The sequence below is a fragment of the Mobula birostris genome, chromosome 20 (assembly GCF_030028105.1).
Source record: "Mobula birostris isolate sMobBir1 chromosome 20, sMobBir1.hap1, whole genome shotgun sequence".
NCBI classification, from domain to species: Eukaryota; Metazoa; Chordata; class Chondrichthyes; order Myliobatiformes; family Myliobatidae; genus Mobula; species Mobula birostris.
The window spans coordinates 6142207-6169833 of NC_092389.1; the positions used below are offsets into that span (position 1 = coordinate 6142207).

The following is a 27627-nucleotide window of genomic DNA, read 5'->3' on the forward strand; positions in this document are numbered from 1 at the left end:
CCATGGTAGGGGAGCCTAGGACAAGAGGGCACAGACTCAGAATAGAGGGATGTCCATTTAAAACAGAGATGTGGAGAAATTTATTTAGCCGGATGATGGTAAATTTGTGGAATTTACTTCCACAGGCAGCTAGAGGCCAAGTTGTTTGGTGTATTTAAGGGAGAGCTTGATAGGTTCTTGATTGGACACATCAACAAAGGTTATGGGGAGATGCTACCAGCCTTTAATAAATGGATGGAGCATAATGAGAGTGGGTGGTAGTGTTGAAGGATACATCTTTCAGTTGAGTAATTACAGTGAGCCATTGTCTAGTCTCAGATGGTACCAAATGGAGTAATGAGTTTCCTCCAAGTTATTGAAGCTGGTATCATAGGGAGTATAAGTGGTATGACTCTCACCATACGTGCAGTTCAATGTGGAAGGAAGAAAGGAAAAAGTTATGCTATACAGTAGCTGAAGGTAGCCTATGAAGCTTCTGTCTGAATCTGTGAAGGAAATCATTGTCCAGAATCGGAATAAAAGTGCTAAATGTAAGAAACACACAGCAGGTCAGGCAGCTTTTGTGAAATCAAAAACAGTTAATCTTTCATGACTGAGATCCTTTATCAGAACCAGGAAGAAAAGAATGCCAGCCAGGGAGACCGACCTCCTTTTTAAAGACTAATTGGGCTCGTTTCAGGTTGGTTTTATGATGCATAATTTGTGTTCTATTAAATTTAATGTACAAGATTATAATCTTTTATTTAATAAAACAGCCATGACTTTTATATTTTAATGACAAATGGATTGGCTCTCAAATCTGAAGTTTAATGAGAGCAGTAATTAAATATTCAGGGGAAGTTGTAGGGCACGTTGCAATGGTGATTGTTATAGCTTGGGTGAATTATCAGGACTTTCCGTCTTATCTCCCAATGTGAAATAAGTTATTCAAAGACAGATTTGCATTTATTTTGTAATGTTAGCATTCCTTTCAGCACTGCCGGTGATATACCACTGAGTGTAGCCACTATTATTTACTATCTGTGTAAAGCAAACTTCTTAAGCAACAATGTGGTAAGGACAATTTTTTTCAGCTCCGATTCAGGTTCCGATCAGATTCATTTATTTATCATGTCCATTGATGTTCACTGGAAGTTACTCCATTGCCTTTCTGAAAATTATTGCCAATAGGTCTTTTCTATCCACTCAAATGGACAACCAGGTCCTCACTTTGATATTTCTACTGAATAATGGTTCCTGCAACCAGATTTCACTCCATTGGTACCACATTAGAAGTGCCAGCCTGACGTTCTGCAGTCTACTCTTTGGGGTAGGATATGGTAGACTACTACCACCCATGTCACAGTTGGCACACACAAGGGAGTATTCACTGCTACAGTCGGAAGTTCCCCCTTGCTTCAAAAAGGCAACAATTATACCAGTGCCTAAGAAGAATAATGTGAGCAGCCTTAATATCTATCGCCCAGTAGCACTCACATCTACAGTGATGAAATGCTTTGAGAGGTTGATCATGACTAGACTGAACATCTCCCTCGGCAAGGACCTGGACCCATTGCAATTTGCCTATCGCCACAATAGGTCAACGGCAGCTGCAATCTCAATGGCTCTCCACATGGCTTTAGACCACCTGGACAACACAAACACCTGTGTCAGGATGCTGTTCATCGACTATAGCTCAGCATTTAATACCATCATTCCCACAGTCCTGATTGAGAAGTTACAGAACCTGGGCCTCTGTACCTCCATCTGCAATTGAATTCTCAACTTCCTAACTGAAAGACCACAGTCTGTGCAGATTGGTGAAAACATATTCTCCTCACTGACGATCAACACTGGCGCACCTCAGGGGTGCGTGCTTAGCCCACTGCTCTACTCTCTGTATACACATGACTGTGTGGCCAGGCATAGCTCAAATACCATCTATAAATTTGCTGACTATAAAACCATTGTTGGTAGATTCTTAGGTGGTGATGAGAGGGTGTACAGGAGTGAGATATGCCAACTAGTGGAATGGTGCCGCAGCAACAACCTGGCACTCAACGTCAGTGAGACGAAAGAGCTGATTGTGGACTTCAGGAAGGGTAAGATGAAGGAACATATACCAATCCTCATAGAGGGATCAGAAGTGGAGAGAGTGAGCAGTTTCAAGTTCCTGGGTGTCAAGATCTCTGAGGATCTAACCTGGTCCCAACATATTGATGTAGTTCTAAAGTAGGCAAGACAGCAGCTATACTTTATTAGGAATTTGAAGAGATTTTGTATGTAAATAAATACACTCAAAAACTTCTATAGATGTACCGTGGAGAGCATTCTGACAGGCTGCATCACTGTCTGGTATGGAGGGGCTACTGCACAGGATTGAAAGAAGCTGCAGAAGGTTGTAAATCTAGTCGGCTCCATCTTGGGTACTAGCCTACAAAGTACCCAGGACATCTTCAGGGAGCGGTGTCTCAGAAAGGCAACATCTATTATTAAAGACCTCCAGCATCCAGAGCATGCCCTTTTCTCAGTGTTACCATCAGGTAGGAGGTACAGAAGCCTGAAGGCACACACTCAGCGATTCAGGAACAGCTTCTTCCCCTCTGCCATCCGATTCCTAAATGGACATTGAACCCTTGGACACTACCTCACTTTTTTAAAATATGTAGTATTTATGTTCTGAGCACGATTTTTAATGTGTTCAATATACGTATACTACACAAGGTATACTGAATGAGAGTTATTTATTTATTTATTTATTTTCCTTCTATATTATGTATTGCACTGAACTGTTGCTAGTAAGTTAACAAATTTCACGTCACAAGCCGGTGATAATAAACCTGATTCTGATTCAGAATTGTACTGGCCTAGCCTGACTTGTTGAGTTATGGAAGTTTTAGGAACATCACCCTAACCTGGCTTAAAGCCTGCCACATTGTTCCAGCTTTGACATCTTCTTATGAGATAAGGCATCACATTTTTATTGATAATCCTTCAATGGACAACATAGGGATCTTTGATTTACTCTGTTAAAAAAACTGTGATGTTATTGATGACTGAAATGCAACAGAAATAAAATCAATTATACACAATATCCAGTGGGGCAAGAATCGTTTTAAAATCCCTCGAGTAGAAAAAGGGAGACAAAAAAATAATGTGTATGTTTTGATTTGCAAGTCAGCAGATCATGCTGGTTGACATTTAAGCTGGAGCTATTACAGAAAAAAAGCAATATTTTGTGGAGCTGTGATCAATAAACCATCTATTTGAAGAGTGCACAGTTGAAAGATTTTCAGCATTATAATAGATAGTGATACTTTGTGCATCACTGTGTTAGAGAGAGCCAAACTAAAAAGGGTTGTTACTCTTCACAGCCAAATTGATAAACCATTGGTTGCACATATTCCTCCCCGTTCTTAGGATGAATCAACATTTCAATTCTACCACTCTCCTGTGAACTTTATTTTTTGTTAGTTTCAGCATTAGCATGCCATGGAAGCATAGCCATCAGCGTAATGCTATTATAACTTGGTTCATCAGAGTTCAGAGTGCAATTCTGACATGACTATAAGGAGTCCGCATGGTCCTACCTGGGTTTCTTTTGGGTCATCCAGTTTCCTCCCACATTCCCAGTTAGTAGATTCATTGGTCATTGTAAATTGTCCTGTGACTGGGCCAGGGTTTCCATATCGTACTGCCCAGGTTTGCCTACCTAGATAGCGAGGACTCAACATCCATAGTCGACCCTGCCTGAGGCCTCACTCAGGCTAGGGTTCAGTCGGTGGGTTGCTGGTCAGTGCGGTTTGTTGGGCCAGAAGGGCCTGTTCTGTACTGTAAATCTAAATAAAAAATAAATTAAAACAATGAACTTGTAACTCCAATTATGAATATGCACTGGCAAAGAAATACCTTTCGACTTTAAGACAAACTGCCGGACCAAAGTTAGAGTCTGAATGAACAGAGTAACAGATATTCTATCAATGTCTCTACAGTGAAGAATTTCATGTTAAACCCATACTTTTTGTATCCAAGTCTGTTCTGACTTCAGTATTGTTTAATAATTCAGGACCAGGTCTTTTTCCTTGGAACTAGATTTAATATAAAAAAAAACAATGTAGGTAAAGAGATTAAGGAGATAATATTATTTTAAGCTTTCTTTCCATGCTAAATTGTGTGTACAGAATTATTCTGGAGGATAATATGTTTTAACAAGATAAAATTCTGGCATTACAGGACAGATACTGGCATGGATAGAGGAATGGTTGACAGGCAGGAAGCAGTGAATGGGAATAAAAAGGCCTTTTCTGGTTGTCTGCCAGTGACTAGTGGTGTTCCTCAGGGGTCAGTATTGGGACCATTACTTTCCAAATTGTTTGTCAGTGATTTAGATAATGGAGTTGATGACTGTGTGGCAAAGTTTGCAGATGATACAAAAATAGGTGGAGGGGTAGGTAGTGCTGAGGAAGCAGTGCGATTGCAGCAGAACTTAGACAAATTGAAAGAATGGGCAAAAAAGTGGCAGATGGACATGACTGGGAAATGTATGATAATGCATTTTGATAAAAGGAACAAAGGTAAGGAAGAATTTTTTTTTTAGCCAGAGAGTAGTGAATCTGCGGAATGCTCTGCCACAGACAGCTGTGGAGGCCAAGTCCGTGGGTATATTTAAAGCGAAAATTAATAGTTTCCTGATTGGTCAGGGCATCAAAATTTATGGCGAAAAGGCAGGTGTATGGTGTTAAATGGGATCTCTGATCAGCCATGATGGAATGGTGGAGCAGACTCGATGGGCTGAATGGACGAACTCTACTCTACTTTCCAAGACCTTATGAAATGTTGATCATGGAACTACATGGCACCATTATATAGAGAATAGAAACAGTCTTAATTCAAATTCAAATCTACGTACATATCAGTGAGACAAGCAAGAACCCAGCTCGTTGTAGACTATTATAAGTTGACTACAATTCCACCAAAAACATTTCCAAATTATTAAGTCAGAATATTATGTCATTTGAAACTCTTAAAATAATTAAGAATACTTTACCACACTGTTCCATTACCAGGCCTAACCCAGCAGAGGCTTCTTGAGTAGACCTCCCAGTGTAAATACTAGGTAATCATCATAAATACTCTCCATTAAGGATTCCATAAGGAATGTCTTATTGCTGTGAAAAGGCCCAAGAGGAGTGAACAACCTCAGGACTTATTGTATGCTCTCACACATTCTAAGCAGTGGCCTTTACACAGAGGCACACACAAAATGCTGAAGGATCTCAGTAGGCCAGGCAGCATCAATGGGAAAGAATAAAAGAGTAGAGGAAAAGACCCTTCTCAGCCCAAAACTTCAACTGTTTACTCTTTTCCAGAGATGCTGCCTGGCCTTCTGAGTTCCTCCAGCATTTTGTGTGTGTTGCTTTGATTTTCAGCATCTGCAGGTTTTCTCTTGTTTGTGCCTTTACACAGGGAAATGTTGGGAGTTCTACATTTTATCGACTAAATCCGGGCTGAAGTTAATTGATCGAGTGGCCTTTTACTGTTGACTAGTTCTCATGTTAATGACTTACACTTAGTGGTCACATTATTCAATACCTACAGTACCTAATAAAGTGGTCACTGAGTGTGTGTTCATGGTCTTCTGCTGCTGTAGCCCATCCACTTCAAAGTTCGACATGTTGTGCATTCAGAAATGTTCTTCTGCACACCACTTTTTTTAACACGTAATTATTTGAGTTTTTGTCAGCTTGAACTAGTCTGGCCATTCTCCACTGACCTCTCTCATTAACAAAGCCTTTTTACCCACAGAGCTGCTACTCACTGGATATTTTTTGCATTTCGCACCATTCTCTGTAAACTCTAGAGACCGTCATGCATGAAAACTCTAGGAGATTAGCAGATGAAGCATCTGTATTGTTAATGGTTCCTTACTGTTGTCTCTCTCTCCCACTTTCTCTTGTGTCTTCCATCTTTGGCTCTTTAGGGAAGTAGAGTGCAAATGGAATTGACTCTCCCCTCTCAACAGATTCAGCAAGTATGACATTCTTAAGCCTGCTATGTTTCGATGTACTGTAGGTAACATCAGCTGACAGTGATAATTACATGCTGGAGTTTAAAGGCAGCTATCTTGAGCAAAAAAAAAAGGCACAGGCTCCTGTTGACTTGCTGGGGCTTTGCAAGATTGATGGATCTGAGCATCCAATCACTGTGAGCTTAAAGAACATTATAGAACACTTAAATTTATAATTGTCATAAGGAAAGTATAAGCTGACATTTAATCTCCTAAAGAGCCAGAATGTTTCCTCTAGAGGCCAATCTCTATTGGAATGATCCTTCCAAAAACTCAATACTTCACTGTCATAATGTTAGGTCTTAGAATCTCACAGAAAGTAGCACATCAGATTTTTTTTATTGTGCTTGGCTTATATTAGTTTTAATCTCCCTTCCTCTCCCAAATGACTTACTTATAGTCAGTATGCTACAGTAGTGTAGCGGTTGCTATAACCCTTTACTGTGGCAGTGATCCAGGTACAGTTCCTGCCAGCTGTCTGTAAGGAGCTTACACATTCTCCCCATGTTCGCATGGGTTTCCTCTCACATTCCAAAGATGTATGGGTTAGTAAGGGTTGGTAAGTTGTGGGCACGCAATGTTGGCACTGAAAGCGTGGTGGTACTTGTGCGCTGCCTCCAGTACATCCTTGGACTGTGTTGGTTGTTTGCACAAATGACACATTTCACTGGATTTTTTGATGTATGTCATGACAAATAAGCTCATCTTCATTCTCCTCTCCACCCTTGTTCTGAATGTGTAAGGTCAAGCCACAGGAATCCTTCAAAAACACCAACTCGAAGCATGGCACTAGCAGCAGAAAGGATAAGTTATTGGCCTGGATATGAGTTCAGCTGGGGAAATTCATGCAACTAATTGAATAAATGTAGAGTTTGTGTTTGAATGAAAACAGTATTAGTAATAGCACTGGCTCTTTTGATGCAAATCAATAACAATATGATGACCTGGGCTGTTGCCTGTCTTTGATCCTCAGCAGTGATGTGCTCAGTTTTACAATCACAGGGGGCAGAATGAATTGCTTTTTCACTGTTGTTATTTTCTTCAGTTCATTTTTCTTTTGATAAACCAAGGATTATAAAGTTACATTGTTTTTGTATCAGAGAAAACTAATGAAGTTTGATCAATATTTTAAATGGAAATCCTAGCAATCAATATGCACACAGCAAGGTTTCATTTTTTTTTATCTAATATTTCATTCCATCACATTTTTTGCCTTTTGCTGTTTGTGGTTCATTGGAGAAGGTAATAGACATTTTCGAGACACTTGCCTTGATCAGAAGGCCCAGCCTCCTGAACTAACGCAAGTTAATGAAAATTGACTTTCACTCAATCACTTAGGTGTGGAACCTTAAAATTTAGATCTCAGCTGTTCTCAATCTCCTAAAGGAATTAAAGCAGCAGACGCGTTTCCAAATCCATTATCTGACTTTACGATTGCCAATGCAAGTAAGGGGCATTTCTGGATTGCCTATCGTCCAGTGCGGGTCAATGGCACTAAGCGGAATAACAATTTGACGTGGACTGCATGGGTCAAAAGGCATGTTTCTGTGCAGTAGTGCTCTATGACTCTGGGACATGATTGCTGTCAGTCCATTCCCTTCATGTTCATGTGTCTGTCTAATGCCTCTTAAATGTGTTATATACTTCATGGAGGTCTTGTGACTATCTTATGAGGATGATGTAATGGTCTTGCGGAGGTCACATGATGTAATTTTCCCACCAGTGAGGTCACATGATGACCTGTTCTTAGCAGGTATATAAAAGAGACCCCTGATGTGACACAGTTAGGTTTTCAGTTTAGTTTTGTGTTAGATACTCCATTTTTGCTGCATGTTCGGCTGATGACGCAGTTTTGTTTTAAAGTGGAGTTCTACTTTATATTGTAAGTAGTATTGGAGAGTGAAGACTTACCAAAATTCAGAAATTTGCCGCATCGAGTAAAGTTGGTGTCGTTCGGCAGTTTCGTAAAGGATCAACCTTATTGATTCTTCAGTCAAAAGATAGTGACTTGCATCCGAGATAACTCCTGCCAAAAGAGCTAGGAAGTCCGTGCAAGTTTCGCTCACCGGGAAAAAGGTCAGTTCCTTTCAAGCCATTTATTTCCGTCGTCGTGAATCCTGCGGACAAGGCAGGTTCCGGCTGGGATCAGCAGTAATGACATGTCTTTGAGGAATTCTTTACTTCAGGAAAGTCTCTCCTAATTGACTGCATAAATCTCTTGGACTTCCGAATTTACTATTCTAAGAACTGTGTTCGAATTTACCACTTTAAGAACTGTTTTCGCATTTACCCTTTTAAGAACAGTTCCAGAGTTGCCATATAGCAGCTAACTTCCGGTTAAGTTAGCCGTTTAAATACATTTTGCTATTTTTGAGCAAAGTTTAATTACTGTTTGTTTGTTTTTATAAAACCTGACTCAATTCTATATTCTTTGTTGCCGGTCATGTGACATGCCACTATTGTCTGCTTCCACCAGCACCCCTGGCTGAAACTGATCAGATAATCAGTCTGAGGAATTTGGACCATGGAACAAGGACAATTCATCTGGCATTTTTTTAATGATGGCATGAATCTTTTAATCCACCTGACACTGTTGAATATTTCATCACAATTCAGTGGCACCGTGTTACAGCTAGCTAGTAGAGGTACTGCGTCATTTTGACCCAAGTTCAGTCCTAATCACCAGCGCAATATCTGTTGAGTTTGCACATTCTCTCTGAGATCCTATAGCTCTCTCCTGGGTACTGTGGTTTCTTCCTGCATTCTAAAGATATGTGGGATGATAGATTAATTTTTCATTGTAATTTGCCCTTAGTTTGTAAGTGAGGGGCAGAATCTAAGGGAAGCTGATAGGTGTATGAGGAAAATCAATTACAAGCCACATCGGTAGGGGAACAGGATTGCTCTGAGAGCCAGCATAGATATAATGAGACATATTGTCTCCTTTGCTGTCATAAAGAACTGTAGAAACATGAAATACACAAATATGGGCACTGCCTCACTTCCTCTGTACTGTATGAGCAATGTCTTCCCATATTTTGTGATCAAGTCTGAAGCAGGTCTTGAACCCATGTGCTTCTGACTCAGAGAAGAGTGAATCAATAGGCCAATATCAACAGCTAACACCTACATTAATCATCAATTTTTTTTTAACTGCCAGAGATTCATGGAGAACAGGCTGTGCTAAAAAAAAATAGATCACATTTCTCCCCCATTCTGATGTTTGGTCTGAACAACAACTGAACCTTTTGACCATACCTGCATGCTTTTATGCATAGAGTTGATGCAACATGATTGGCTGATTAGATATTTTCATTAACATACGGGTGTGCCTAGTAAAGTGGCCACAGAGAATATTTAACTAGTGTTAAATAATCCATCTTTCATATTTTAGTTAGCTGGAAGTTCTTTGCTAAGTGCATGCCATCTATAAAAGTCCTTGGGTTTTCAGAAAGTCCCAAAATGATGCAGCACTGAAGAGCCATGCGAGCCCAGTGTGTTTGATCTAATTTTAAATGAGAAATTCAAGGTCCCGCTTAGGCTGTGAACTTCCAATTTAAAAAAATCTTGTGAGTGACATGCTGGAAAGGTGCAACCCTGTCTCAGCACAGGAAATTCCAACCAGATCTGAGACTTGTGATTGTGCTGATGAGCTTGGATTTCTGGTATGCCCACTGGTCCAGAATACCTGAACAGCAAGATGCAGGTGCCAACTTGCAAACGTACTTGATACTGGAGCAAAATATGACACTTTCGATAAGCCCCAAAAGAGATGACTGAAGGTTTTTCTTTCTCCAATGACACTGATGCTTTTGCCAATGCATTGAATCTTTGTTTTACACTCATGCATTTATTCAGATTGCTGTATAGCACACCCTTGGTACTATATGTTCCAGGAGACCCTACCCAAGGCAAGCTGACTTGCCTTTGTCTGCAGCTGACTCGGCGTGAGATGAGCAACTACTGTGTGCTTGTTCTTGCAGAAATGTGGCTCCTGGACAACATCCCATGCCCCATCAATCTTCAGGCCTTGTCACTCAGGAACATGTGCTGATATTATTTGGTGACTGTATGTGCTATCATAACTACATGTGCTGTGTGCACCCAGAGGAACGTTGTTTTGTTTAGCTGTATATATGTGTGTGGTAGAATGACAACTAAACTTGAACATGAACTTGAACTTGAGACTGCAGAGGGGGAAGCTGTGCCCTTTTGCTTTCTGACTCAAGTTAGGGTGAGTATTTAGAGGAGCTAGGGAAGAACTCATCTGCTGCTCCTTGAATCTCTGAAAATTTTTTGACAACAATCAGCTTTTCTCTAAACCTTTTGGACACAAAATACAAGTTGCTGGAGAAACTCAACGGGCGAAGTAGCATTAATGGAAGTAAAAGGATAGTCAAATTTTCAAATCAATTGCAACCCATCCAAGAACTTGGTACACATGGTATTTACAGCATGGTAACAGGCCCTTATCTACTAATCTGTATGTCTTTGTAATTTTGGGAGGAAATTGGAGCACCCAGAGGAAAGCCACACAGTGATGGGAAGAATGTTCAAACCCATTACAGGCAGAGGTGGAATTAAAACTGGGTTGCTGGCACTGTAATAGCATTACCCTAACTGCTGTGCTACTGTGCAGATGATATCGGCTGTTTAAAGACCTTTGACAGGGAAGGCTGGGCAAGTACTTTAACTGCCAATGTTTCTTATAGTGACTGCAAACACATCACTGAAACATTGCAAAAGATATTTATCCAATGAAATTCATAAGGAAAATGTAGCTTTCTAAAATCTCCATCAGTCTGTGAAGAAAGAAGCAGATTTCTGGATGCTACTGAAAATATTGTATGAAATCCTGGGAGTATTTCTGCCAGCAGTTTTTCCAGATGGATCTCTCCACAGTAAATGTCACATCTCAGTTTTTAAAAAAGGCTTGAAAAAGAAACTGATCTTTTCAGTGTTGACCAAGACTGGACTCACTACAAGCTTAGCATTATCCTACTACCTGAACACAAGTGGAACATTAGTCTTCACATTGTTCAGGAGGGAGAATCAGCTTAGGAAGGTCATCAGAGGCTTTAACAATTGGAGAGCTGCTTTTAAGCTACTTATCACAATAAAAGAATCTCTTAAAAAAGTGAGATATAGAGTTAACTGTTAAGATTTTTTTTTTGTTCTGATGTTTCACTGCACTCGTAGAAGACTCTTACTTTTTGTTTGGCTGGTAATTTCTGCCAAGAGCTTGAAGTCACACACAGTTAAAGATCCGACCTTGACTTGTGCATTCTCATTTCACATCTAAGTATTTTGTTGCGATATTTCTTAAGTTCTTTTTGTTCACCCAATATCTCAGCATCCTGAGCGGGGCTTGTTCTGCTGTTGTAGTTTTGTTGCTTCTCGTGCTCTGTGTTGTTCTGCCGAGCATTTTGTGGGTATGCTATGCTGGTGCTGGAATGCGTGTTGACACTTATGGGCTGCCCCAGGACATCCTTATGTTGTGTTGGTTGTTAAAACAAACAACTCATTTCACTGTATGTTTCTATATACATGTAATAAATAAATCTGAACCTGATTCCTTCCACTGCCTCTAAGTTATCCGACTTCTTGTTTGATGTGTGGCACTGGATGCGAAAAACATTTCCTCCAACCAAGTATTGGAAGGATATGAGACATTTTCTTCAGCTTGTCAGCTCCAGTCTCACCACTCCCCCTCATCTCTCCATGCTGGCTACGTCCCCTTCACACTCTCAGTCCTAATACAAGGTCTCAACTAGCAGTGTTACCTACCCCTTTGCCTCCGCAGGTACCACTTGACCTGTTGAGTACTTCCAGCACTTGCTTCTTGCTCCACATCGCAGACTGCATTCTCCTGAGTCTTCATTTTCTTTAACGCCTAACGCAAACTCCAGTTTGTAACATCCAATTCCATCTGTCTGCCTGGCAGCTAAACCAAGTATTTATGCTAATACAATGCTGTTGCTCCAATGATTCTTGAATTTAATTAGTATATCATTAGCTGCTATAGCTTCAGTTGCTAAGTCCTATGTTTTGGAATTCCATGTTTGTCCCTCTGGCCCTCTACTCTCTTTCAACCTTGTATAACGCTCCTTTAAAGGCATGCCATTGATGTAGTATCTGGTCAACAACTCCATTATCTCTTTATGTAGTGTTTTCAATTCCGATGAAGGGTCTTTCATGTAACCCTGTTTCTCTTTCCACATGTACTGCCTGACCATGCTGGGTCTTCCCAGCAATTTTTCATTTTATTTCAGATTTCCAACATCTGCAGTGTCTTAGCTCTGAACTCCCGTAAAGCATGGGTTTGCTCCACCAGTTCTAAATAAATAAAAATGGTTGTGGTTGAATTTTATCAAACAGCAACAAATTTCTAAAAGAGCTTTCATGAAACTTTCATGGTAGAAACAATAGAGAGATGTTGAGTTGACCTACTTAAGCTACAGTGGTTAAACAGAACATTCTGTCCCTCATTTTCCACCATAAGATTTGTTTCAAAGTGAGCTCATTAATAAACTCATCATTTTATGTTTTTTAGTGAATAACGAACAGGTTCTTCCTTCAAATGTTCCATTGAGATTCTACTGGTGTGAACAAGTGTGGTGCGTTGCATTCTGGGAGGACAAGCCAAGGTAAGACATGCACAGAGAACGGCAGGGCTTTGAGGAGTGCAGTAGAATGGAAGGATCTGGGAACACTGATCCATAATTCCTCGAAAGTGGAATCACAGGTTCATTAAGAGATCTTTTGGCACATTGACTTTTAGTAATTAGAGTATTCAGTACAGGAGATATGATGTTATGTTGAAGTTCTATAAGCCATCAGTGAGGTCTAATTTGGAGTATTGTGTGCAGTTTTAGTCACCTATGTATAAGAAAGATGTAAATAATGTTGAAAAGGGTACAGAGAAAACTTACAAGGATGTTGCTGAGTCTGGAGGACCTGAGTCAGAAGGAAAGATTGAGTAGGTTAGGACTTTATTTCTTGGAACGTAGAAGATTGAGAGGAGATTTGATAGAGGTGTACAAAATTATGAGGGGTGTAGACACACAGGGTAAATGCAAACAGGCTTTTTCCACTGAGATTGGGTGGGACTTCAACCAGAGGTCATGGCTTAAGGGTGAAAGGTAAAAGGTGAAAAGTGAAAAGGTAAACGAGGGGAAACTTCTTCACTCAGGGGATCATGAGAGTGTGGAATGAGCTGCTAGCGCAAGTGGTGCCTATGAGCTTGATTTCAACATTTAAGAGAAGTTTGGATAAGTACATTGGTGATAAAGGTATGGAGGGCTATGGTCCGGAAGCAGGTCAATGGGGGTAGGCAGTTTAAATGGTTCAGCACAGACTAGATGGGCTGAAGGGCTTGTTTCTGTGTGTACTTTTCTGTGACTTGGAATGTAGACAATTGAAGGGGGATTTGATAGATGTATAAAAACTTATGAGGGGAATAGAGAGAGTTAATGCAAGCAGGCTTTTGCTACCCAGGTTGTATGATATTAGAACTAAAGGTCATAAGTTTAGAGTGGAAGGTGAAATATTTAAGGAGGATCTGGGGGGGGGGGGACTCAGAGGCTGGTGTGAGTACATTCTTAACTAATTTCTTTTCATCTAGGCTCCAAATGGCCAACCTTTATTCTGAGATCATGGTCTGCACTCCAGATTCACCACACACATTATGCACTGTGTGATTGAGTGGAAGTATAAAATCAGTCATTAAACATGATTGGCACTTCCAAGAACACAAAATGTGTAATGTTAATTAGAACTGTGTGTTTCCATGTTTCAAGTTTGCATCAACTGGCATAAGCTGAGAGTTTGACATTACTGCTACAACAATGAAGCAGACACATGGGAGCAGGAAATAGTATTGACCTCTCTAAGAAGAAAGGTCTATCCTCCCCAGCATCGAGGAAGCACTAGCCTCCTCAGCATTGAGGACATCTTCAAAAGGCGATGTTTCAAAATGGCAGCATCCATCATTAAGGACCCCATCACCCAGGACATGCCCTTTTCTTATTGCTTCTACCAGGGAGGAGGTAAAAGAGTCTAAAGATACACACTCAACATTTTAGGAACAGATTCTTCCCCTCTGCCATCAGATTTCAAATAGACAATGAACAAAGTGGGGGAAAGGGTTGGGGATGTGTTGTTATTGTTGCTGTTATTTTCAGTGGGGAGAGGGTTGGAGATTGTTATTGTTGCTATTTTTTTCTGTGGGGGAGAAGGTCAGGGATTGCTGTTGCTGATTTTTTTCTGTGGGGATGTGGTCAGGGATTCTGGGGTCTGTGTATTTAGTGTCTTTTATTTTTTCATGTGTATTTCATGGCTATCTGGAGAAGACAAATATCAGAGTTATATTATACATGCATACTTTGACAATAAAATGAACCTGATCCTTGAACACTACCTCACTAATCTTAGCTCTCTTTATGCACTGCTCATTTAACTTATTTTCTTATTTTGTAATTTAAATTTTATGTACGCACTATACTGCTGTCTTTCATAAGGTGGCGGGTGGGGGGGGGGGCGCTGGGAGCAGACCCAAATGCAAGACACAGACACTGAAGTACTAGAAAGAGGTCAGGACTAGAGACTAGAGTTAGGGACGTGACTGGATGCAGACTAGGAACTGGGACAAGTGCACAGACTTGGGCTAGGACATTGGCTAGGTAAGTGGGACTAGGAACTGGGAACTAGGAGCTTGGGCTTGGACTCCGAGCCAGAGACTGGACAAGGACCCAGAACCTGAGCCTTGAATCGGGCGCGGACTCCAGAACTAGGCAAAGACATAACGTGGTCTTGGGAGACAGGACAAGGCGCGACTACAGGACAGAACGAGAGACTCCTGGGCAGGACGAGAACACGAAGCCTTGACTTGGTACTCAGGAATAGCCGAGCCTTGGACTTGGGACAACAGGATCCTCAGAACCTTGGACTTGGGATGACAGGAACGCAGAACACAGAGCCTTGGTCTTGGGGAGGACAGGAACACAGAGTCTTGGTCTAGAGCATGGGAACACGGAGCCTTGGACTTAAGAGGCAGGATCACAGGGACATGAAACACAGAGCCGGGACTCCTCCTTGGGAACAGGACATAGGGCCAGGGCTTTACACAGAATGCTGAACATGACAAGATGGTTCCCAACACTAGATAGTGGCAAACAGCCGGACCTACCCAGCGAAGGTGTGGACACAGACAGTTCCCACTCAATGATAGACAGTTCCTTATCTTAACACAGCAAGGCTCCAGTCTCGCTCCAGGGGTAGAACTTGACAAGGTTGCAGGCAAGGCTCCAGAAGAAAGGGGAAGAGAAGGGAACAGTCCAGCCTCAGGGTAACGGCAAAGACAGCCTGGCTTACCCAATGGAGGCAAGGACAGGAAGGGACAGATCCAACCACAGGGTAATGGCAAAGACGGCCTGACTTACCCCACAGAGGCAAAGACAGGATACTGATGAGACAAACCAGCAACCACACTTGAACCCAGGGCCACTTATATTCCCAGCCCCAAGAAGAGCATCAGGTGCCTATGATTAAGCCCAACTGAAACAAGGGACAACCGGAAGATCTGGAGTCCGAAGCCCACAGACCGGACCGTGAACCAGAACGCGGACTTCATGGACCAGACCATGACACTGTCGCAAAACAGAAAATTTCATGACATATTTAAGTGATACTAAACCTGATTTTGATTCTGATCCAAAGAGGCATATTGACTTGAAATTAAGTTGATCTGCCCCCTTAAGATTTTACGTGCAGTTGGAAAAGCATGGACTTGTTTGGGATGCTCAGCATGGCTTTGTGCAGGGCATACTGTAGCATGTTTTGTGAATCTCACTGAGTTTGAGGAAATAATAAAGATGATGGATAGGGCATGGCAGTGGATGGTGTCTCCATGGACTTCAGTAAAGGAATTGACCAGGTCTCTTTTGGGAGTCTGATCCAGAATATAAAGGTAGGTGGGATCCACTTTGACTTGCTAGAATACATACAATGTGGGCTTGGTCACAGAAGACAGAGGGTAGTGATAGAGGAGTATTTCCCTGATAATATGCATCTGATGTCAAGAGAACATTAAAACAAGGGTAAAGGTGAGTTCTAAAATTAAATTACAATTGCCCAAAGGTAAGTTATAGATCAGATTATTTTAAATGCATAAGCCTTTGTTTTAATGCTATTTGATCTAAAATATAAAATAATCCTTGTTGACTGAAGTTGAAATTGTACTATTGAGTTTGGCACGAAGATAGGAAACATAGGGGGGAAAGTGTAAATGTCTCATGGGTATTAACTAGCATTACCTACCTGATTCCTCAGGAGGTCTAAAGGAATTTGGCATTCCCTTTTATCCATCAGCAATTTTTATAGATGTACTATAGAAACGACTATTCACAGATTAATAGGACAACTGTACTGCCCAAGACTGCAATTAACTTCAGAAAACTATGGACACAAATCAGCATATCACAGAATTCAAGCATGTAACACCAGGCTCAAGGACAATATCTATCTTGCTGTTATAATACTATTGAATAGTTTCCTAGTATGAGGAAATGGACTCTTGACCTCACAATCCACCTCATCATGGCCTTGCATCTTCCTACCTGCCTGCACTGCACTTTCTCTGTAACTGCAATACATTATTTTGCATTCTGTTCTTGCCTTCCCCTGTGCTGTCACAATGCACTGATGTGATGAAGTGATCTGTATGGATGGGAAAACAAAGTTTTTCATCACAGTACACAGCATACAGTAAATAGTAAACTTATTTAACTATTTACTGAATGTCCATCAGACTTACTGCCAATACAGAGAGTTGATAAAGTTTGGTTGAGCAATGGTATTTTCCCTCACCTTCTGTAATGAGTTCTTCGGGTCTGTGTGGAGCGCCGTGGAGCACTGGGTTCCAAGGTTTTTACAGCACTTCAATTGGTTAGTTAACATAGAAACATAGAAAATAGGTGCAGGAGTAGGCCATTTGGTCCTTCGAGCCTGCACCGCCATTTATTATGATCATGGCTGATCATCCAACTCAGAACCCCGCCCCAGCCATCCCTCCATACCCCCTGACCCCCGTAGCCACAAGGGCCATATCTAACTCCCTCTTAAATATAGCCAATGAACTGGCCTCAACTGTTTCCTGTGGCAGAGAATTCCACAGATTCACCACTCTCTGTGTGAAGAAGTTTTTCCTCATCTTGGTCCTAAAAGATTTTCCTTTTATCCTTAAACTGTGACCCCTCGTTCTGGACTTCCCCAACATCAGGAACAATCTTCCTGCATCTAGCCTGTCCAATCCCTTTAGGATTTTATACGTTTCAATCAGATCCCCCCTCAATCTTCTAAATTCCAACGAGTACAAGCCTAGTCGATCCAGTCTTTCTTCATATGAAAGTCCTGCCATCCCAGCAATCAATCTGGTGAACCTTCTTTGTACTCCCTCTATGGCAAGAACGGCTTTCCTCAGATTAGGGGACCAAAACTGCACACAATACTCCAGGTGTGGTCTCACCAAGGCCTTGTACAACTGCAGTAGTACCTCCCTGCTCCTGTACTCAAATCCTCCTGCTATGAATGCCAGCATACCACTCGCCTTTTTCACTGCCTGCTGTACCTGCATGCCTACTTTCAATGACTGGTGCATAATGACACCCAGGTCTCGTTGCACCTCCCCTTTTCCTAATCGGCCACCATTCATATAATAATCTGTTTTCATGTTCTTGCCACCAAGGTGGATAACCTCACACTTATCCACATTAAATTGCATCTGCCATGAATTTGCCCACTCACCTAACCTATCCAAGTCACCCTGCATCCTCCTAGCATCCTCCTCACAGCTAACACTGCCGCCCAGCTTCGTGTCATCCGCAAACTTGGAGATGCTGCATTTAGTTCCCTTGTCTAAGTCATTAATATATATTGTAAACAACTGGAGTCCCAGCACTGAGCCTTGCGGTACCCCACTAGGCACTGCCTGCCATTCTGAAAAGGTCCCGTTTATTCCTACTCTTTGCTTCCTGTCTGCCAACCAATTCTCTATCCACATCAATACCTTACCCCCAGTACCGTGTGCTTTAAGTTTGCACATTAATCTCCTGTATGGGGTGTCAGGGAGGGGTAGCACCTCTGGTGGGGGAACATGTCGCGTCCTTTTCAGGGCGGTTAGTCCACCTTTGGTCCCCACCTGGCACTCAGCTCTCACCTGTGGCTCCCCGTAGCTGTTTGCATGCGACAGCGGCCACACCCTGGGCAACGGCTTCAACAAGCCGGCTAAACCAGGTGAGGGAAGCCGACGGGTCTCAAACCCTCGGTGAGATAGGGAGTTGTCTATCCCAGCATGTGAAGACAAACTCCGGCGGATTGAGCGGACGAGACCAATGGAAGGTCCAACGGTCAAGAAGGCAGTCTCTGCAAGCGTCGTGGAACGTGTAGAGCAGGACAAGACACAGAAGACGTCCTGGTCATCCACCACGCCTAGTCCCATCTCCAGCTGTCTCGACTCTGTCTTGCCACTGGATCCAGATGGGAATTGGGAAGAGAGAGTGAGGCTGACGCTGCACAACTCTCCCTCACTTAAATCCAAATGACGCACTAGTCTCGACACCATCATAATGGTGTTGAGGTCCTCATCGACATCAACGATGGACGAACAACAACAACAATCTCCTGTGTGGGACCTTGTCAAAAGCCTTTTGAAAATCCAAATATACCACATCCACTGGTTCTCCCCTATCCACTCTACTAGTTACATCCTCAAAAAATTCTATGAGATTCGTCAGACATGATTTTCCTTTCACAAATCCATGCTGACTTTGTCCAGTGATTTCACCGTTGTTGTTTAACGACAGCCATTAATCATTTATAGTTCCTTGTGTTTGTCTCAAGTGACTCACTCTTTGTAATGCAGTCTCCTGGTGCCTTATGTTTAAGTTTATTAAGTTTATTTTGATTGGCTCAGAGATTCTGTGTTACTTGTATTATTTAAGTGGATACCTGATTAGCACTAATTGCGGGGTCTTAGTTTTGAGAATGTTACTTTTCATGGTGTCACTGGTCCAAGCCACCGATGTTCTTTTGGAGTTATTATGAATAAACTCTTGTCATTGTCTTTACATCAGAGTCTGTCTTTCCTCCACAATTGGGTTCCGATATTGCTAGAGGACATCATGACACCTTCTTTATAAATAAAATATATTGTTTCTAGTTTTAAATCAGCATTCATGGAAAGTTTACAAAGAATAATTGTTGGTTGATACTTTAGGGTGGTGCCAATCTACCTTGCAGTTACAATATCAAACCAACAAACTGGTCTGTAGTGGAATGGTGGATATTGATAGATTCATAGAGTATTACAGCATGGAAGCAAGCCCAACTCATTCATGCGGACAATGGTGTCCATCAAAATGGTCCCATTTGTCTGTATCTGGCCCATATCCCTCTGAACCGTTCTTTATGCTAATACTTATCCAAATGTCTTTTAAATGTTATTTTTGGACCTGCCTCTACCACTTCCTCTGGCAGAAAACATCTCAAGCACAGTTCTTAAAGATGCAAAATGTACTTGTATCCTCACTCACACATCAACTTCAATCGATGCCTTCAATATGAAATTAAATGGTTGCTCTTCTCTCTTATTCAGTCCGAGATTACTTTGTCAAAATTTGCTGTCACAATGATAGTGATTGCACTTCAAAAGTAATTATTTGCATTCGAACTGCTTTCAGATGTCTAAGCCTGTGGTAAGTTACTACATAATTGATATTGTCTTTTACTTCTACTCTGCAAAGCAGAAAGATAAATTATTCACCAAGTTTTTAACTATGTCTAGACTTATTTTTACATTTCTTTTGTCCAAGCTAGTAGATTTGATAGAATATTTTTTTCTGTAGATTTTGATAAGATTTGGGCTCATAATGGTATGGAATGCAATACTTGCTCAATGTAATCTTCAGTATTTGACCAGGTCATCGGGTAAAATGTGAAATTCCTGCTACTTGCTCAAACAATATATTTACAGTATCTATTAAAAACCGGAAAAAGCTGTCACTTTATGCTCTTTATTCTATTGAGATATGGAACGGAATAGACCTTTCTGGCCCTTTGAGCTGCACCACTCAGCAGCACCTGATTTAACCCTAACCTAATTGCTGAACAATTTACAATGACCAATTAGCCTACTAAGCAACACGTCTTTGGACTGTGGGAGGAAACCAGAGCACCCGGAGGAAACCCATGCATTCCATGGGGAGAACATACAAACTCCCTAGAAACAGCAGCGGGAACTGAATCTGGGTCGCAGGCACAGTAAAGTGATGTAGTAACCACAACACTATCATACCGCCCTATTTGAGCTTACACTGTTACTAATGTAACCTCATATTTCTTCAATGCAATGTTCTGTTATGCACCCATGTTTTGTCTGTGCTCCATATTGCTGCTATTATCAACAGTTTTATCCATGACATGTCTATTAATCTCATTTTATCAGTGGTATAGATCACTTAAATGGAGGAAAGACAGAATTTAATATATAAGATGCAAATTTATGGAATTCTGCAATTTGAAAGCAGAACTTTAACCCTGTGAGCATTGTCGGGGAGTGGGAAGGAGGAATAGTTATTAGTTCGATCCTTATCAACCTGTTGGTTCCATCATCATAATTCCTTATTCACAAACCATATATGGACATCACTGGCAGTTCAAGCCCAAATATTGTCTGAGGCTTGCTATATGCAGCATGCAATGTGTCATTGACCAGAGAGATACGTTAAATATTATACAATCTTGATGGAAAACCCCATTTCTAAAACTTGTACAGAAGGAAAGTTAAGAAGTAACATCATAAACATGAGAAAATCTGAAAATGCTGAAAATCCAAAGCAACACACACAAAATGCTTCCTGACGAATTGTCTCGGTCCAAAGTATTGACAGTTTATTCCTTTCCATGGATGACGCCTGGCTTGTTAAGTTCTCCCTGCAACTTGTGTGTGTTGCTTTAGGTTAAGAAGTAGATTAGGTGGTTGGGTCCAGGATATCACCAGGAGGAATTCCTGCACTAAAGTCCTGGAGCTGATAGAATTGTTGTCGAACAATCATGCCAATCTTCCTCTTTGCAACATATGATTCCAGCTAGTTAAAAATGTTTTCCCTTGGTTCCCATTAACTTCAGTTGTAGGGAGGATTATGATGCTACATTTTGTCAAGAGGTCTCTCTCCCTCTCTCTCTCTCTCTCTCTCTCTCTCACTCTCACTCTCACTCTCACTCTCACTCTCACTCTCTCTCTCTCTCTCACACTCTCTCTCTCACACTCTCTCTCACACACACACACACACACAGTAGTTAGGTCTGTATTTGAATGCTTCTGGGGGAGCTCAAATTGAGTGTCAGTGAGGAGCTACTGAAAAGTAATTGAACTATCATATTAATATTGAGATACAGCAAGGTAATGGGCCTTCCAATGAACCCATGCCACCCAATTATACCTATGTGATCAATTAACCTACTAAAGCATATGTCTTTGGAATATGGGAGAAAATTGGAGCAGGCGGATGAAGCCCATGTGGTCCCAGGGAGAATATGCAAATCCCTTACAGATGGGGGAAGGATTTGAACCCCTATCGCTGGTACAGTATTAACATTACACTAACCAATATGCTACTATGCTGTCTGGAATTGCTAACAGAATGGAGAGACTAAGATTCTAATCAGCAACCACTACACACAACTGAATGAACACCAGAAATACGTTACAAAGGCCTAACTACACTTCAATTATTAAGGTACACCAACCTCAAAAATAAATCCAGAACAGAAGGAAGTGTCCAGAGTTAGAAATGGAATTTGCATGCTGATATAAAACTCATAGGTAGGCTGAGATCAGCAAAAGACACAAGACAATTCCATCACTTCTAAGTTGTTCATTACAACCCACACCAACTGAAACGATACAGCCTCAGAATAAAGGGGCATCCCTTTAGAAACGTGATGAGGAGAAATTTCTTCAGATAGATGGTGGTGAATCTGTGGAATTCATTGCCACGGAGGGCTGTGAAGGTCAAGTCATTGGACGAACTTAAGGAAGAGTGATCGGTTCTTGATTGGTAAGTGGGTTAAGGGGTTGTGGGGAGAGGGAGAGAAAATGGGGTTGAGAGAAAAATGTTCTCTTTGCACTATTTATTTATTATATTTCTTATTGTAATCTATTGTAATTTTTGTATGTATTACACTGAACTGCTGCCACAAAACAACCAATTTCCTGACATATGTCAGTGATGATAAACTTGACTCTGATTCTGAATATCAGGGAAACATGAGTCATCAATAAATGTGGGGCTTTTATCAGACACAAACGTTTTAGTAATGAAATAAATGTGTTGTGTTATATAAGTATATAGATTTAATGGAGAAAGAGAGAGGGAAATTTGTCATCAGCACCATGGAGAGCATGATTCAGTTTTCAGTTCACTTGAGAGATGGAAATTCAATCATTGTCTAATTTTTAAAAGATCTGTCTCCTGAAAGAGCAAACTTTAATGAAGTATATTCTCATCTGTAATATATATTTTCTGTGCAGTAGATCCTTGGAGAGAAAAATTTTGAAACTAAAAGCAAAATTAACTCATAAAATCTCAGGATTGCTACCAGTGCCACATGCAGGCGGGTTTAGAAATAGTAAGATGGCACAGATCAACACGTGGCTGAAGACATGGTGCAGGAAGGAGGGCTTCAGATTTATAGATAATTGGGCAGTTTTCCAGGGAAGGTGGGCCCTGTTCCGGCAGGACGGTTTACATCTGAACTGGAGGGGGACAAATATCCTTGCAGGTAGGTTTGCTAGAGAGGCTCCAGTGGATTTAAACTAGATACAAGGGGGTAGGGGAACCAGAGTGTAGGAACAGATGTAGGGGAGAAGGAAGAAAAAGAAAATAGTAAAGTTGTTTGCACTGTTAGTGATAAACAGAGAGTAAGAGGTGGAAAATTTCTTAAATGCATTCATTTTAATGCAAGGAGCATTATAAGAAAGGTGGATGAGCTTAGAGCATGGAATGATACCTGGAAGTATGATGTGGTAGCTATTAGTGAAACATAGTTACAGGAGGGGTGTGATTGGCAACTAAATATTCCTGGATTTCATTGCTTCAGGTGTGATAGAATCGGAGTGACAAGAGAGGGAGGTGTTGCATTGCTTGTCAGAGAAAACATTACAGCAGTGCTCTGGCAGGATAGATTAGAGGGCTCATCTAGGGAGGCTATTTAGGTGGAATTGAGGAATGGGAAAGGTGTTGTAACACTTATAGGGGTGTATTATAGACCACCAAATGGGGAGCGAGAATTGGAGGAGCAAATTTGTAAGGAGATAGCAGATATTTGTAGTAAGCACAAGGTTGTGATTGTGGGAGATTTTAATTTTCCACACATAGACTGGGAAGCCCATACTATAAAAGGGCTGGTAATGAGAGTAAGAGTTTGGCATGGACTAGAAGGGCCGAGATGGCTTGTTTCCATGCTGTAATTGTTATACGGTTATATAGTTTGGAGTTTGTAAAATGTGTGCAGGATAGTTTTTTGCAGTAATACATAGAGGTACCAACTGGAGAAGGGGCACTGTTGGATCTCCTGTTAAGGAATGAGATAGGTCAGGTGACGGAGGTTTGTGTTGGGGAGCACTTCAGGTCCAGTGATCACAATGCCATTAGTTTCAATATGATTATGGAGAAGGATAGGTCTGGACCCAGGGTTGAGATTTTTGATTGGAGAAAGGCTAACTTCAAGGAGATGCGAAAGGATTTAGAAGGAGTGGATTGAGACAATTTGTTTTATGGGAAGGATGTAATAGAGAAATGGAGGTCATATGAAGGTGAAATTTTGAGGGTACAGAATCTTTATGTTCCTGTTCAGTTGAAACGAAAGGTTAAAAGTTTGAAAGAGCCATGGTTTTCAAGGGATATTGAAAAGTTGGTTCGGAAAAAGAGAGAGATCTACAATAAATATAGGCAGCTTGGAGTAAATGAGGTGCTCGAGGAATATAAAGAATGTAAAAAGAATCGTAAGAAAGAAATTAGAAAAGCTAAAAGAAGATATGAGATTGCTTTGGCAAGTAAGGTGAAAATAAATCATATATAACCATATAACTATTACAGCACTGAAACAGGCCACCTTGGCCCTTTTAGTCCATGCCAAACTCTTACTCTCACCTAGTCCCACCGACCTGCACTCAGCCCATAACCCTCCATTTCTTTTCTGTCCATATAGCTGTCTAGTTTAACTTTAAACGACAACATCGAACCTGCCTCAACCACTTCTGCTGGAAGCTCGTTCCACACAGCCACCACTCTCTGAGTAAAGAAGTTTCCCCTCATGTTACCCCTAAACTTTTGCCCTTTAACTCTCATATCCAAAGGGTTTCTACAGTTATACTAATAGCAAAAGGATAGTGAGGGCTAAAATTGGTCCCTTAGAGAATCAGAGTGGACGGCTACGTGTGGAGCCAAAAGAGATGGGGGAGATTCTGAACAAATCTTTCCTTTGGTATTCACTAAGGAGAAGGATATTGAATTGTATAAGGTAAGGGAAACAGGTGGGGAAGTTATGGAAACTATGATGATTAAAGAAGAGGAAGTACTGGAGCTTTTAAGGAATATAAAAGTGGATAAGTCTCTGGATCCTGGCAGGATATTCGTTAGGACCTTGAGGGAAGTTAGTCTGGAAATAGCAGGGGCTCTGACAGAAATATTTCAAATGTCATTAGAAACGGCGATGGTGCCGGAGGATTGGCGTATTTTTCATGTTGTTCCATTGTTTAAAAAGTGTTCTAAGAGTAAACCTAGCAATTATCGGCCTGTGAGTTTGATGTCAGTGGTGGGTAAATTGATGGAAAGTATTCTTACAGATGGTATATATAATTATCTGGATAGACAGGGTCTGATTAGGAGCAGTCAACATGGATTTGTGCGTGGAAGGTCATGTTTGACAAATCTTATTGAATTTTTTGAAGAGGTTACTAGGAAAGTTGATAAGGGTAAAGCGGTGGATGTTGGCTATATGGACTTCAGTAAGGCCTTTGACAAGGTTCCACACGGAAGGTTAGTTAGAAAGGTTCAAGCGTTAGGTATTAATATTGAAGTAGTAAAATGGATTCAGCAGTGGCTGGATGGGAGACGCCAGAGAGTAGTGGTGGATAACTGTTTGTCAGATTGGAGGCCGGTGACTAGTGGTGTGCCTCAGGGATCTGTACTGGGTCCAATGTTGTTTGTCATATACATTAATGATCTGGATGATGGGGTGGTAAATTGGATTAGTAAGTATGCAGATGATACTAAGATAGGTGGAGTTGTGGATAATGAAGTAGGTTTTCAGAGCTTGCAGAGAGATTTAGGCCAGTTAGAAGAGTGGGCTGAAAGATGGAAGATGGAGTTTAATGCTGATATATGTGAGGTGCTACATTTTGGGAGGACTAATCAAAATAGGACATACATGTTAAATGGTAGGGCATTGAAGAATGCAGTAGAACAGAGGGATCTAGGAATAATGGTGCATAGTTCCCTGAAGGTGGAATCTCATGTGGATAGGGTGGTGAAGAAAGCTTTCGGTATGCTGGCCTTTATAAATCAGAGCATTGAGTATAGGAGTTGGGATGTAATGTTGAAATTGTACACGGCATTGGTAAGGCCAAATTTGGAGTATTGTGTACAGTTCTGGTCACTGAATTATAGGAAAGATGTCAACAAAATAGAGAGAGTACAGAGAAGGTTTACTAGAATGTAACCTGGGTTTCATCACCTAAGTTACAGAGAAAGGTTGAACAAGTTGGGTCTTTATTCTTTGGAGCGTAGAAGGTTGAGAGGGGACTTGATAGGGGTATTTAAAATTATGGGGGGAATAGATAGAGTTGACGTGGATAGGCTTTTTCCATTGAGAGTGGGGGAGATTCAAACAAGAGGACATGAGTTGAGAGTTAAAGGGTAAAGGTTTAGGGGTAACATGAGGGGGAACTTCTTTACTCAGAGAGTGGTAGCTGTGTGGAACGAGCTTCCAGCAGAAGAGGTTGAGGCAGGTTCGATGTTGTCGTTTAAAGTTAAATTGGATAGCTATATGGACAGGAAAGGAATGGAGGGTTATGGGCTGAGTGCAGGTCGGTGGGACTAGGTGAGAGTAAGAGTTCAGCACGGACTAGAAGGGCCGAGATGGCCTGTTTCCGTGCTGTAATTGTTATACGGTTATATGGTTATAAAATGGCAGTGTCAAACTGTATTGGACAAAATAAATTGCACCAAAGCAAATAGTATTTGGAAATGATATTCCATTTCTGTCGGCTTTGTCGCAGTGGTAGCATTCTCAGCTCCAAGTGAGATGATCATGTGATCAGAAGCTTGAGCTCTAAAATCTAAGCTGACAGCCAAGTGACCGGCAGATGACAGCTGAGATGAAAGATTCAGTCTGCTCTCTTGAGTGGGTGTTATTGCTGAGTAGGGGAGTTTTCCCCTGTGCCCTACCCAAATATATCTCTCAGTGGACATTATCAAAAACATTAGCCTAGAAATTCTGGTGCAGATTTATTAGCGGTGAAAAAGATTTGTCAAGGATAGTTTGGCTGTGGACCAACTGATGTAAATTTCATTTATTTTTTTTTAATCATTAGATAATCATAGAGCCATAAAGTAACACAGTGGAGAAACTGGCCCTTTGCCGCAACTCTTCCATGCCAATCAAGATGACCATCTAAGCTCGGTCTATTTGCCCGCATTTGGCTTATATCCATTTCCTTTTCGATCGAGAGTGAATCATAGCTGTGTGATATAGTCAGCTGTCCAGTGATGCAATTCAACCCAAACATGGTTACAACTGCACTTCTTTCTAGAATAAAATGATTTTTAAATGAGCAATGTGTATAAAAACATTATTTAACATAGTAGTTTCCTGTACCACAATTTTTAATTTGGTTTTGGTGTTTGTATAGGTTGCATACCCCTTATCCAAAATTCCAAAATCCGAAAACCACTGAGGTCTGAATTTTTTTTGAGCACTGACATGATGTCACAAATGGAAAATTTCACAAGATTTTGAAGTTCCCAGGAGATGCAAATTACAGACATATGTAATGAACAGAAGTTAATGAAAAATAGAAAAACACTGCATAAAGTGAAAAGTGAAGATCTTGACTGTGTATTGAAAGAGTGGATTTGTCAGCATCAGAGTGAACATATGCCACTCAACAGTATGCTGATCATGCAACAAGCAAAGATCTATCATGACAACCTGAAAATTAAAGGCAATGGTGAATATTCAACAGGCTGGTTACAGAAATTTAAGAAAAGGCACAGTATTTAATTTTTAAAGCATCTGCTGATGACAAAAATCTAACACTAGAACAAGTCTACAATGCTGATTGTTTTTTATTCCTTACATAAAACCTAAAAAATGTATAATACAAATGCAATGTATATTTTGATGAAATTTCGGCATTGTAGATGGATTCTGAAAGCCTGCTGTTGCTTGTTGTCATTGAACAGCTGATTCAGGTATTCTCTCAAAGATGCTTTTGTCACCCTGCACACACTATATTTTCA

At 41.0% G+C, this 27627-nt stretch overlaps 1 long non-coding RNA gene across 1 annotated transcript in view; it reads left to right on the top strand.

Moving 5' to 3' along the window:
- LOC140185437 (uncharacterized) overlaps positions 1-14416 on the top strand; it is an 81514-nt gene extending 67098 nt beyond the window's left edge. The window contains exons 2-3 of the long non-coding RNA XR_011882635.1: positions 12600-12693; positions 13671-14416. This is a non-coding gene — a long non-coding RNA (uncharacterized lncRNA). The remainder of the gene's footprint in view (positions 1-12599; positions 12694-13670) is intronic.
- Positions 14417-27627: the final 13211 nt, after the last annotated feature.